Here is a 10,383-nt window from a genome sequence, read left to right as displayed (position 1 = left end):
GATGAGCGTGGATTCATTCTAGAAGGCACATGTTAAAGCTAGGGTAGGTAATGTTAGAGAAACTAGCAAGAGACAGCTAGATTTTGAAAGTATCTAACCTAAAAAATTCCCACCCCCTCTCTCGAAAGCCACTCGCCCCAAAATACATTTTCATGCGCAATGAATGCACGGGCAGAGTGCCCACAGGTAGGCAGATAAGCCAGCCAATCATTTCTTGGATGAGTTTAGCACAGGCCTGCATCAGTCACAGATACCGGATTTTTTTCTTTTTGTTTTCAGAGCATTTGATTTATTGATTGCTGTCGGGATGTAAAGCGAATTTCAACAAATATAACCAAAATGCTGAAAAACATTATGTATGGCTGCAAAACATGATTGTACAAAAACATTAGTCAAATTTAAAATGTAAAAAGGAGAGGAATTGGAGGTCCTGGTAAGTTTTGACGTCCGTCCAGTCAGTCAGTGAATAGGCCTATGTTACTAGCTAGCTACAGCTAACGTTTGTACACTACAGTCGGTACATTGGCTGCAGCCAGTAAACATAGACTGCAAAAATACTCCAGCAGTCAAATTCCTGCAACTAAAGCAAGGGACAAAATCTGTTTAGCAGTCAAAACACCTTTTGTGACTGTTTATGTCAGTTTAAAAACTACTCTCTACTTTGCTACTGAATTTTAAACATAGGTAATTTTAAGGTATTTGAGTAAACGAACAATGCTGTAGTTCTTCTGGTGAGGGCAGCCTTAATATTTCCTTTCTATAACAAAAGTGTTTTTGATACACTAAGAGACCATTTTAAATCAAGATTATTTCATATAATCCCAACTATAGCTGAATATAGGGAGCAGAATTAAATATGACATTGATTATTATATGTGAATAAACCATGAATGTACAGTGAGAATGACACCATTTCCTAATGACCTCTAACTGAAGTAGGAAACAGTTTGTAAAAAGTGTTTACTAGCACTGCATGTTTTGTCCTACTGTATGTTTTTCCACTGCACCTGGATTATCAAAGATTTCTTCTCAAAAGCTATGAAAAATGCTATAGTGGAATTTATTATTTAGAATGCACCATTGCTTTTTCATGTATCAAATAGACCTTGAAATTGTATTTCCAGGGGGAGATGCTGTTGATAACATAGAGCCTTTGATTGGGTTTAGGTGGGAAATGAGGAGTCTGGCTTAATGTAGTAAAAACAATCTCCATCATGGTGTCCTCTCAAGCTGTTCCTAAAAGGGCCATCTGTGTTGCAGCACTACAAAAGTGTCACTGGTTTATTTTCGTGGAGAGTGGGATATTTTTATCTGTGAAATTTGTAAAGGGGTGCAGTTTCACTCTGTGCAAGTCCCAAGACTAATACACCACTAGATACAGTATGAGGAATTCGCATAGATATACTGTTGTAAAGTGTTTGCTGTTGTTCTTGCTAGGGCTTAATGCATGTGTTGTGTTTAGGTTAAAAATAAAAACTATCGGTACATCAATGAACACTTTTGAAAGAGAAAATTATCAATGAATCAGCGTGGTTTCCATTAAATGTCTAATCCAAACCCCAGCTTTGACAGTTTTTGCAATTTCTTGAGCATGGCTCAAGAAATGGCAATGCCGGTCGGTTGGTCCACCACTTATATTTCTAGACTGAAATATCTCAACTGCTGAATGGATTCCCTTGAAATTATGTACAGACATTCATGGTCCCGCAGAGATTAATCCTGTACACTTTGGTGATCGCCTGAACTTTTCTCTAGTGCTACCATAGGTTGACATTTTTAGTCTTAAGTGTAATATCTTGTCTTCAACTATTGAATGGATTGCTGTGAAATTTGCTACAGATATTCAAGGTCCCTATAGAGGATAAATTCTGAACATCTAACTTTTCATCTAGCGCCATTATCCGGCTAAATTTTCAATTTTCCCAAAATTTTGGTTTATGACCAAACCTGTAAAAGTAATGACATTTCCATCAGCCTCAACTGTACTTTGTGTTTAGTGCTAATTAGCTAATGCTAGCATGCTATCACACGCATATAAAATAGTGAACATGATAAACATTATACCTGCTAAACACCCATATGTTGGCATTATCACTGTGATCATGTCAGCATGCTGACCAGCATTTAGCCCAAAGCACAGCTGTGCCTACAGCCTCTCAGAGCTACTAGTATGGCTAGAGTCTTAGGGCTCGGTGACAGGATTTAAGACAGCGAAATTTTGTGGCGGTTGATTGGAATTAATTGATTTCGCCAGAAGATCCGCTCAATGAGGCGAAATGAATCCGCACGTAGAGTTCAACTTTGGGGTACTTTGGCCCACGAATTCACGCTGTTGACCAAGAGCAAGCTGTCTTGACAGTGCTCATCTTTGAGGGGACGAAGAGCTGGAGAGTCCAAAATGGAGGAAGCTATTGTGGCTTATTAGGTGTGTTGAATTATTCACTTTTATTTAACCTCCTCTGTTGGAGTAAAAACTGTTCACCAAAAGAGCAATGGTTTGCAGACAGTTATGAAACAGTAGTCAGTACAAATATGTCTTTTGAATAAATTATGTGAACTTATTGTCTCATAAGCTAAGATAACAAGCTAACGACTTTGCTAAATGACTGTTAGCCAGCACGTTAGCTTGGAGAGGTATATTTTCCCTCTTCAGTAACTTTTAACTGAATGAAATGGTGCTCAATGGTGAACAAAATACCATGGGGACGTAAAACAGTAGAGAGAAAATAGAGAGATGCTCCAGGAGCTATTGAGCTATTGTGCTATCTGATTAGCAAGCCACTGCCAGTCTTTGGTGTGATGTTGGAGGCTGCTTTTTTCCCCTGCTTTTTTCTGGCACACAGCTTCTGCATATAGCTGCCATGCTGCCACCACTCAAAGACAAAAAAGAGCATCAAAGGCATCATTATGTGAATGCCCTGATGTACCAGTGATTACAGAAGAGTTACAGGCCCTCGTTGCCAGTTTTACCAATGTTTCCCAATTATCTTGGACAAGACAAAATCAAATTATCCAATAATGTAATATCAGCAGAACAGTGCCAATAACTAGGCTACAGATGACAAATCAGCAAAATAAAATGAAATCAAGCACTAAAGACATACATTTTACTATATAATAGGATACCTTAAGTGTATTTGTACAACATTCTGAAAGTGTTTTTATTCAAGTATTATTGTCAAGCTAATCTTAAGTTCCTCTGTTTTAAAGCTCCATGTCCACTCCAGTTGTCACATTGAAACGGAAACCTCTTAGCACCAACAGCACCAGGGCAGGTGATAAATTGAGGTGTCAAAGGACCCAGAATTGCCAGGACTAGGTGAGTGTTTTGTTGATGCCTGGGAGCTTCAAGTAAAGCAGTCATCGTATTAATAAATGACTTGTTCTCTTTTTTTTACTGGCAGTAATCTGTCTGGCTCTTGGCGTCTTCCTCTCTATCCGATAATGAGGTGCCTCCAACCTCGCCCAGGGGCTTTTTTGTAGTTGCTCTGCCAAATTTGCACTTCTGAACAACTTTTAATTATACTCTCTGGTATGAAAAATACACCAGTTGTGGTCTAACAGCATTGGCAGGGCGAATGCCAGTTAAATATGCTTTGGTCCACATTTCTTCATTTATGTCTTTAAGGTATAACGTTGTTTAAAGATGCACGTTTTCGAATTCTAAACCGGTGAATGCATGAGGTATTTGCTGCTAATCTAGCTTTCATTTCTAAAGTATTGGCTGCTTATTAACTGACCATTAGTGGAGTCAATGATAAATAGCATATCAATAGATAAAGAATGACTGATGATAGTCATTAAAGGGTCACGACAAGGCTTTGTCAGTTGGAGATTTCTCCTATAAATTTTAGAGAGGTCACTGAATATTAATTATGCCAAAGAAAATCTGATGATTAAATTAAAATTATACCGCCAAGCATAATAACATTTGAATTATAAGTATGTCAGTGAGATTAAATGCAGTGCAGCAACTGGTGGAGAAAACCCAGTGTCAAGACTCAAGAGTATATAGAAATTAATTATATGGATAACCTTTAATGTTCATGAAGATACTGCATGGCAGAAAAGGTTTCATATGCCCTTAATTATGTTCCCCCTCAGCCTACATCTGAAAATTATTGTCTCAGAGCCGTCATGAGCAACTCAGCTACTTTTTATTCACGTGTTGTGCTGTTGAGAAAGCACTGCCCATATGGTGTGTTATAGACGTTTGAGCGTGAACACTGGCTTCATAAACCCATGGATCATAAAACTTAAGATTCCCCTAAAAATGTGGCTGTGATTTAATTAAGACGAAAAACCACAGTCCGCTTCAGTACAAAGAACATTGCTGCTGACTCCAGCTATTCCAGACAGTTTTACCACACTTGCGCTACATTGCTGTTTGTTGTTAAAGTCTGTAATTGTTTTTAAGATTTGGGGAATGGTAGGCTGAGTGTGTGTTGGTGAGCAACAGGAGCAGGAACAGGGCACGAGGCTTTTGGAGCTGCATGAGTTACAACTCGAGGTATTTCACCTTATTTGCAGTTTTCTTGGCAAGAAAACACTTGCACAAATTAGCATACCATTACCACTGTGGACTGCATTATATATCCTGCAGATTGTCCTGGTTTATTGGAGGCTGATGATAAAACTGTGTCATCTGAAATAACTTAGCAGTCTGGGTGTCATTATGCTCTGAATAATGAAAACAAAAAGGCAATATAGCTATTTAAATTTGATCGTTTATCAATGAGGGACTGTTTATGGGAGCTTCAGGAGCTATACAGAAAAACAAATGAGCAAGGTGAATATGTTTTTTTTTCCTTTTTATATCATCAACAATGTGTGATTGAGATATTAAAACACCTTGTAAAACCTGTAGTGACAAAGTTTTATTCTTCTTGTTACCTAATTTAAGTCCTTAGTTATACATTTGTGAATTAAACCTTTATTAAAGCCATAATGTACAACTGAATGGCTGGGAGGGGTCAGTCTGCCTAGAAGAGCTACTAGCCCATCCAAGACACTTTCATTATCCAAAAGAATTAATGGAGCATTTTAATGTCTGAAGTTATGGGCTAAATGTTGTTTCAGAGACCTTTCCAGCCTGCCAAGAATGAAACTTTCAGGGAAAAATACAGTGTAGCTTTAATTTCACAGAATTCAAATGATAAAATGTAAGATTATTGAATTTGTATGTATATAACATATAACTTTTATACACTGGCAATTTCATTCTGAACAGGTTCTTGTATGGACATACACAGTATCCCCTTATCAGACTCAGTATGCAGAACTATAGCCAACAGTGGGACACAGCCTCCCTCTTCAGCGATCAAACAGGATGCTTCCATTCCTCTGTTCTTGCCTTCTGTCAGAAGGGTAGGGCCTGCCTCGATGCCTCTTTATCTTCCCCTGCAGCCACCCAGACAAGGCGATGGGCTGTGTGTGTTGACAAATGCTTCACTTGTTACAGATAACAGAAACACGTAAACAGGAAATGGCCAGTGGGGCCAGCCATACAAATGTTTGAAAACTTAGATTAATTCATAGTGAGATCATAGTGTTATCCAGTCAACAAGGAAACATTTCACATAACAGGCTGTATTACACTGTATTTCCCAACAGCACCACCAACTTGTTGTTCAGAAATACTGAATGTCACAATTTTGATAATAAATTAGATGTGAGTAATTTATCAGTGAGAATATGCTTCTTTTCTTTGTGTTATAGCATTGTGAAATGAATATCTTTAGGGTTTTGAACTGTTGGTCAGACAAAACAGTTTGGGGAATTGTGATGGGCATTTGTCATTATCTTCTGACATTTTAAAGAGTAAACTATTCAGTAATTAACCCAAAAAAATCAGATAAATTGATAATGAAACTAATTGTCAGTGATCATTAGTTAACATTATAACAGTTCATTCATCTTTTATCCAGATTGTGTCCAGAAGGTATTTAACCACATTAAATTTACATTTATTGTCGGAAATTGCATTTTATTGCAATGTGCATTTTATTGTTTAACCACAGCAATTAGACTGCTGGTTGCATTTGCTCTCCCCCAAGACTCTTATCCATATGGTAGACCTCATTTACACTTCATGTCTCTTTGGTAGACTCAGGTTGGCTATCTGATCTCAAAAACGTGTATGCATCCAAGAAGCATTCAAGATGAATTGAAATCCGCTCCAGCGACTTCAACACATACGATACAGAAGGCAGACATAGTTGTTATAGCGTTTATCTGATGCGTGATCAGTTTGACCATTAAATGATCTGTATGGGTGAGGCAGCAGCATGAATGAGAGGAAGATTTTATAAAATAAAATAAAGATAAAATTTTGGTCTCACTAAGCCTAGCCCATAATTGTGATCCATCCATGTGTTTGTGTTAGTTGTTTGTTGATTAGCCAAGCTGTTTGAACTAAACTGTTAAACTGTAAGAGTTATTCTTATTTATTACCACCAACCTCTGGACTGGATTTGCATGTAGCCTGGGAAAACCAAGACGAATTACAATGATCTGGCAAATGGAGACGTATAAAAACATGTCCCTATACACATGGCCAACTTGCAGCTCTATTACATCTCCAGGATTAATTCCAGGATTTCAATAAAAGGAGTGAAATGTAAATAAGCTCTTTTCTATTCCTGCAGAAAATCCCCTCAGTAGCCTTTACAATCCAGACAGATATGCTGCTTTGTGTCTTGGTCACTAGGCAATACTGCAGCCTGTCATTATAGAAAAGGTGGCTGCAGTATTGTGTGCCATTCATTGTTGCATGAGATGAGAGACAGCAGTCACACAATAATGGCATTGCTACAGTAAAATGCTTGAGAGCACATTGTGTTGTTGATGGAGATTGTGATTGTTGGTATAATGCAGGCAGAAGAATGATCGCAGGAAAGCACATTAACCTTCATTAGCGGGTTGACCAGGGCTGGTCGGTTTAAATGGAGTAATTACTGGTGACACAGTGATGATTAATGGTAATGAATGGTACTAATGTGTGGCATCTGTCAAATACATTTGAAGATCTGAGCAACCTCTCCTTTCCGACTCTGTGTTGACATCTGACCACCTAACGATGAGTGCACCTGTTTGAATTTACCTTGTCTCCTAGAAATGACATTCATATACTACTTACCTGAAACAGCAAATACATTTTGAGAGAAATGTAATGCCACCTAAATTTAATTTTTTGTCAACATAATGAAATGTTTTTAATGAACGTATCTGCGCAGTTGCAAAGTGTTAATACGGAATGTAGAAAATGGTTATGTTTAGGTTATGTTAATATTGTCGTCTTGGTTAAATATTGAAAACATCAACAGTGACTTTAAGCACAAGACTTTATTAAATCAGCTATAATCAATATTTTTGTCATGACAATAAATCACATGATTATGTGTTATAGGAAAGGTGTTGTTTGTAGCAATGAACCCACAGAGAATTATCACCCGACTGCATCTACCCTCTGCTCTATGTAGAATTTTATAGTATCTTTCAGCTAACAGACACAGTTAGCCACTAGCTAGTGAACACAGTGGAGCATTTTGCAGCTAAAGAGCCAGATATTCCCCTCAGGAGTTGGTTGAGACCAAAAACAAAGCTACCTGTAAAAGAGAGTGAATCTTAGACTTACATTCATCAGGTGGACAAAACAGGTTTACCATATCAACTTGTATGTCATTGTTGTGTTCACAGATTTTTTCGCTGCCCCCAAGTAGCCAAAAAAATCAGTTATTGCAGGTTTAACATTGAATTGAAACCACAAATTGTCTCCAATTTAACCAAAGTGCTTTTGTCACCTAAACCTAAGAAGAGATTTTTATCTTCCAATTCATTCCCAACACAGAAAAAGGAATGATGCAAATTTGAAATTCTGCACTCACTGCAGAGAGAATGGAGTTAATGCCACATTGTATTCAGATATGCAAGTAAAATGCTTGTGAATGTATTTTCCCTGTGATGCAATAGCGATGAAACATCACCAGTCGTGGCAGTGGTGGGTGGTTGACAGTTATGTCCATATTGACGTATGGCATCATTAAGAACAAAAGCTCCACTCTGCCAGAAGAGACATGACAACAGTATGGCCACAGATCTGACAGGAGCACACATCTTTCCAGTGTCATCTCTGACCTCTATATCTCTTAGCTCAAGACAGATGCATTTTCATGCCTGGCTTCAGGCTCTAATAGTCCATTGATTCATTCACAATATGGCCCAGAGTAAGTCAGGTTGCTGATTATTTATTTTCCTCTCAAAAACACTCTCCCCTTTCTTTCTCATCTGTCTTATTAAAATGTAATGGCAAACAAAACCCCAGTCTCCCTCTATCTGATGGTGAAGAGAAAAACAATTTTAAGGGATTCGCAATGGTTTATAACCCAGGGCTCCAAGAGGAGAAAACACTCAGAGGTCTTAGATGAGATAGACCTCCAAATCAATCACTGCCGCCAGAGGATTCCTCACATTGATGCTGGTGCTGATTGACAGACCTCAAATCTTCTCAGTGACTGTCAAATAGAGCCAGCCTTGACCACCTGTTTAGGCAGACTAGACTTTATGCCCCGCTGAGGTGAGGTTAGTGTGAAATTTAAGGTTCTCTACAATAAAAATGTGGGGGAAAGGAATAAGATGGGGTTATTATTGCATACAAGATATAATGTACCAACCATTAATTGTGGTGTGGCCAAACTTCTGTGGAGTATGGGACCATTTCCATCCACTTTGTAATCCCTGTCAGAGAAAACATATACAGCAGTCTCTGAATCTGTCATATGGGTTAATTTTCTACCACAGTCATTTTGGCTTTACTTATATACTCGACTGGCATGTAATCTGAAATGCTTGCACATAGATGGTATTTCCAGACTCTACTGGTGGTGCCTCTTTACATTCTACGGGGGAGATAGCCGACCACATTGTTTGGGGCACGCCCCAGAAGCCCTGAAATGACAGATGAGTAAAACCTGTGTCCCTAATGCCCATCTATTGGTGTGGGAGCTCACTGGAGGGTGGAATAGTTGAAACCTTTAATTTTGCAGACAGGAAAAGTTAGAATGGATGTGGCGGCATTGACTTTAAAGTCTGCCCTTTATATAGACTCGGGAAAGATGTAATGAGGAGAGGAATCTGATCATTTAGCTTCAGAGGCACTAGATGCTGTAGAGGGACAGCAAAGTATATATTTGGAATAATTCAAGCATGAAAATGATCACATTTTTTATTATAACATTTAATTAATCAAATGGGGTTTTTTTTCTCTTTTACAAAAGTCTTTTAACCCTTAAAGGCATGGGTGCTTTGCAAAATATTCTTACAAACCTCATAGATCTGTTACTTATTTAACACAGACTGAGCTACAAATTAAAATAGTATTGCTTGTTAACTTTTAAGAACAAAGCAATAATAAACTTTCAGAAAACATATTTTGCCACATATTCAGGGGTTTTTTTTTTCGATCACTCATAGATGTCCAAACTATAAAATTGTCAAGAGTCAAGTAGGCATTCTTCTAGCATTCTGATGTTTAGCAGGTATCGTGTTTATCATGTTCACCATCTTAGTTTAGCATGTTAGCATGCTAACATTTGATTATTAGCACTAAACACAAAATACAGCTGAGGCTAATAAGAATGGAATGTCGTGGTACAGCTGTACTACTCCTCGTGTCTGCCTGTTTGTCCCCTGTTGGTTCCCCTCCTGTGTTTGTCTGTATGTGTGTGCTGGCAGGGCGTGGCCTCCGGTGAACCTCCACTCAGAAGCTGACACACCTGCTACTCATCTGCTGCCACTCACCTGTTCTCCATCCACCAATCAAGACCATGCAGTATATCTACCTGACTCTTCTCACCAGTCTTTGTCAGATTGTCTGTTAACTCTATAGGTACTACGGCGCAGCCTCTGATGCTGCCTTAGAAAAAGGGTTTTTTTTCTGCATGTTTCCTGAATCCCTGACCCTCTGACTCCTTGTGTTCAGGTTCAGTCCTCAAACCAACACCTGACTCACCGGCTCTCCAAAAACTTCTCATGACCGGATTCACCGCTGCTTCACGTCAGCCAGCTGTCCTCGCCCCGTCTGCCTGCTTAAGGAGCTTCCGTCCACACACCTGGTTACTGGTTTCGACTTGTTTGTACAATAAACCAAAACTAACCACTTAACTCTCTTTGTTGAGTCATGCTTTTGGGTCCAGAGTCTGTGTACCATAACATGAAAAGTATTGGACAAAATGAAATTTTGACCTGATGGTGGCGCTAGAGGAAAAGTCCATCCAATAGTTGTTGAGATATTTCAGTCTGGACCAGTGGTGGACTGGCTGACTGACATTGCCATCCATGCCACTAGTATGGCTAAAAACAGAATAGCAGGGACTTCAGGGCTTA

The 10,383-nt window shown here is 38.8% G+C and overlaps 1 long non-coding RNA gene across 1 annotated transcript; it reads left to right on the top strand.

The window, feature by feature from the left end:
• The first annotated feature begins 2,175 nt into the window (after nucleotides 1–2,175).
• On the top strand, nucleotides 2,176–10,161 carry LOC122867035. Its single transcript, XR_006375854.1, has 3 exons — nucleotides 2,176–2,425; nucleotides 3,211–3,319; nucleotides 9,980–10,161. It is a non-coding gene; the product is annotated as an uncharacterized LOC122867035 (long non-coding RNA).
• The last annotated feature ends 222 nt before the right edge of the window (nucleotides 10,162–10,383 follow it).

Source organism: Siniperca chuatsi, linkage group LG19, assembly GCF_020085105.1.
Source record: "Siniperca chuatsi isolate FFG_IHB_CAS linkage group LG19, ASM2008510v1, whole genome shotgun sequence".
Classification (NCBI taxonomy): Eukaryota; Metazoa; Chordata; class Actinopteri; order Centrarchiformes; family Sinipercidae; genus Siniperca; species Siniperca chuatsi.
The sequence above is the reverse complement of the archived record's forward strand: the minus strand, read 5'-3'. Positions and strand labels throughout refer to the sequence as shown.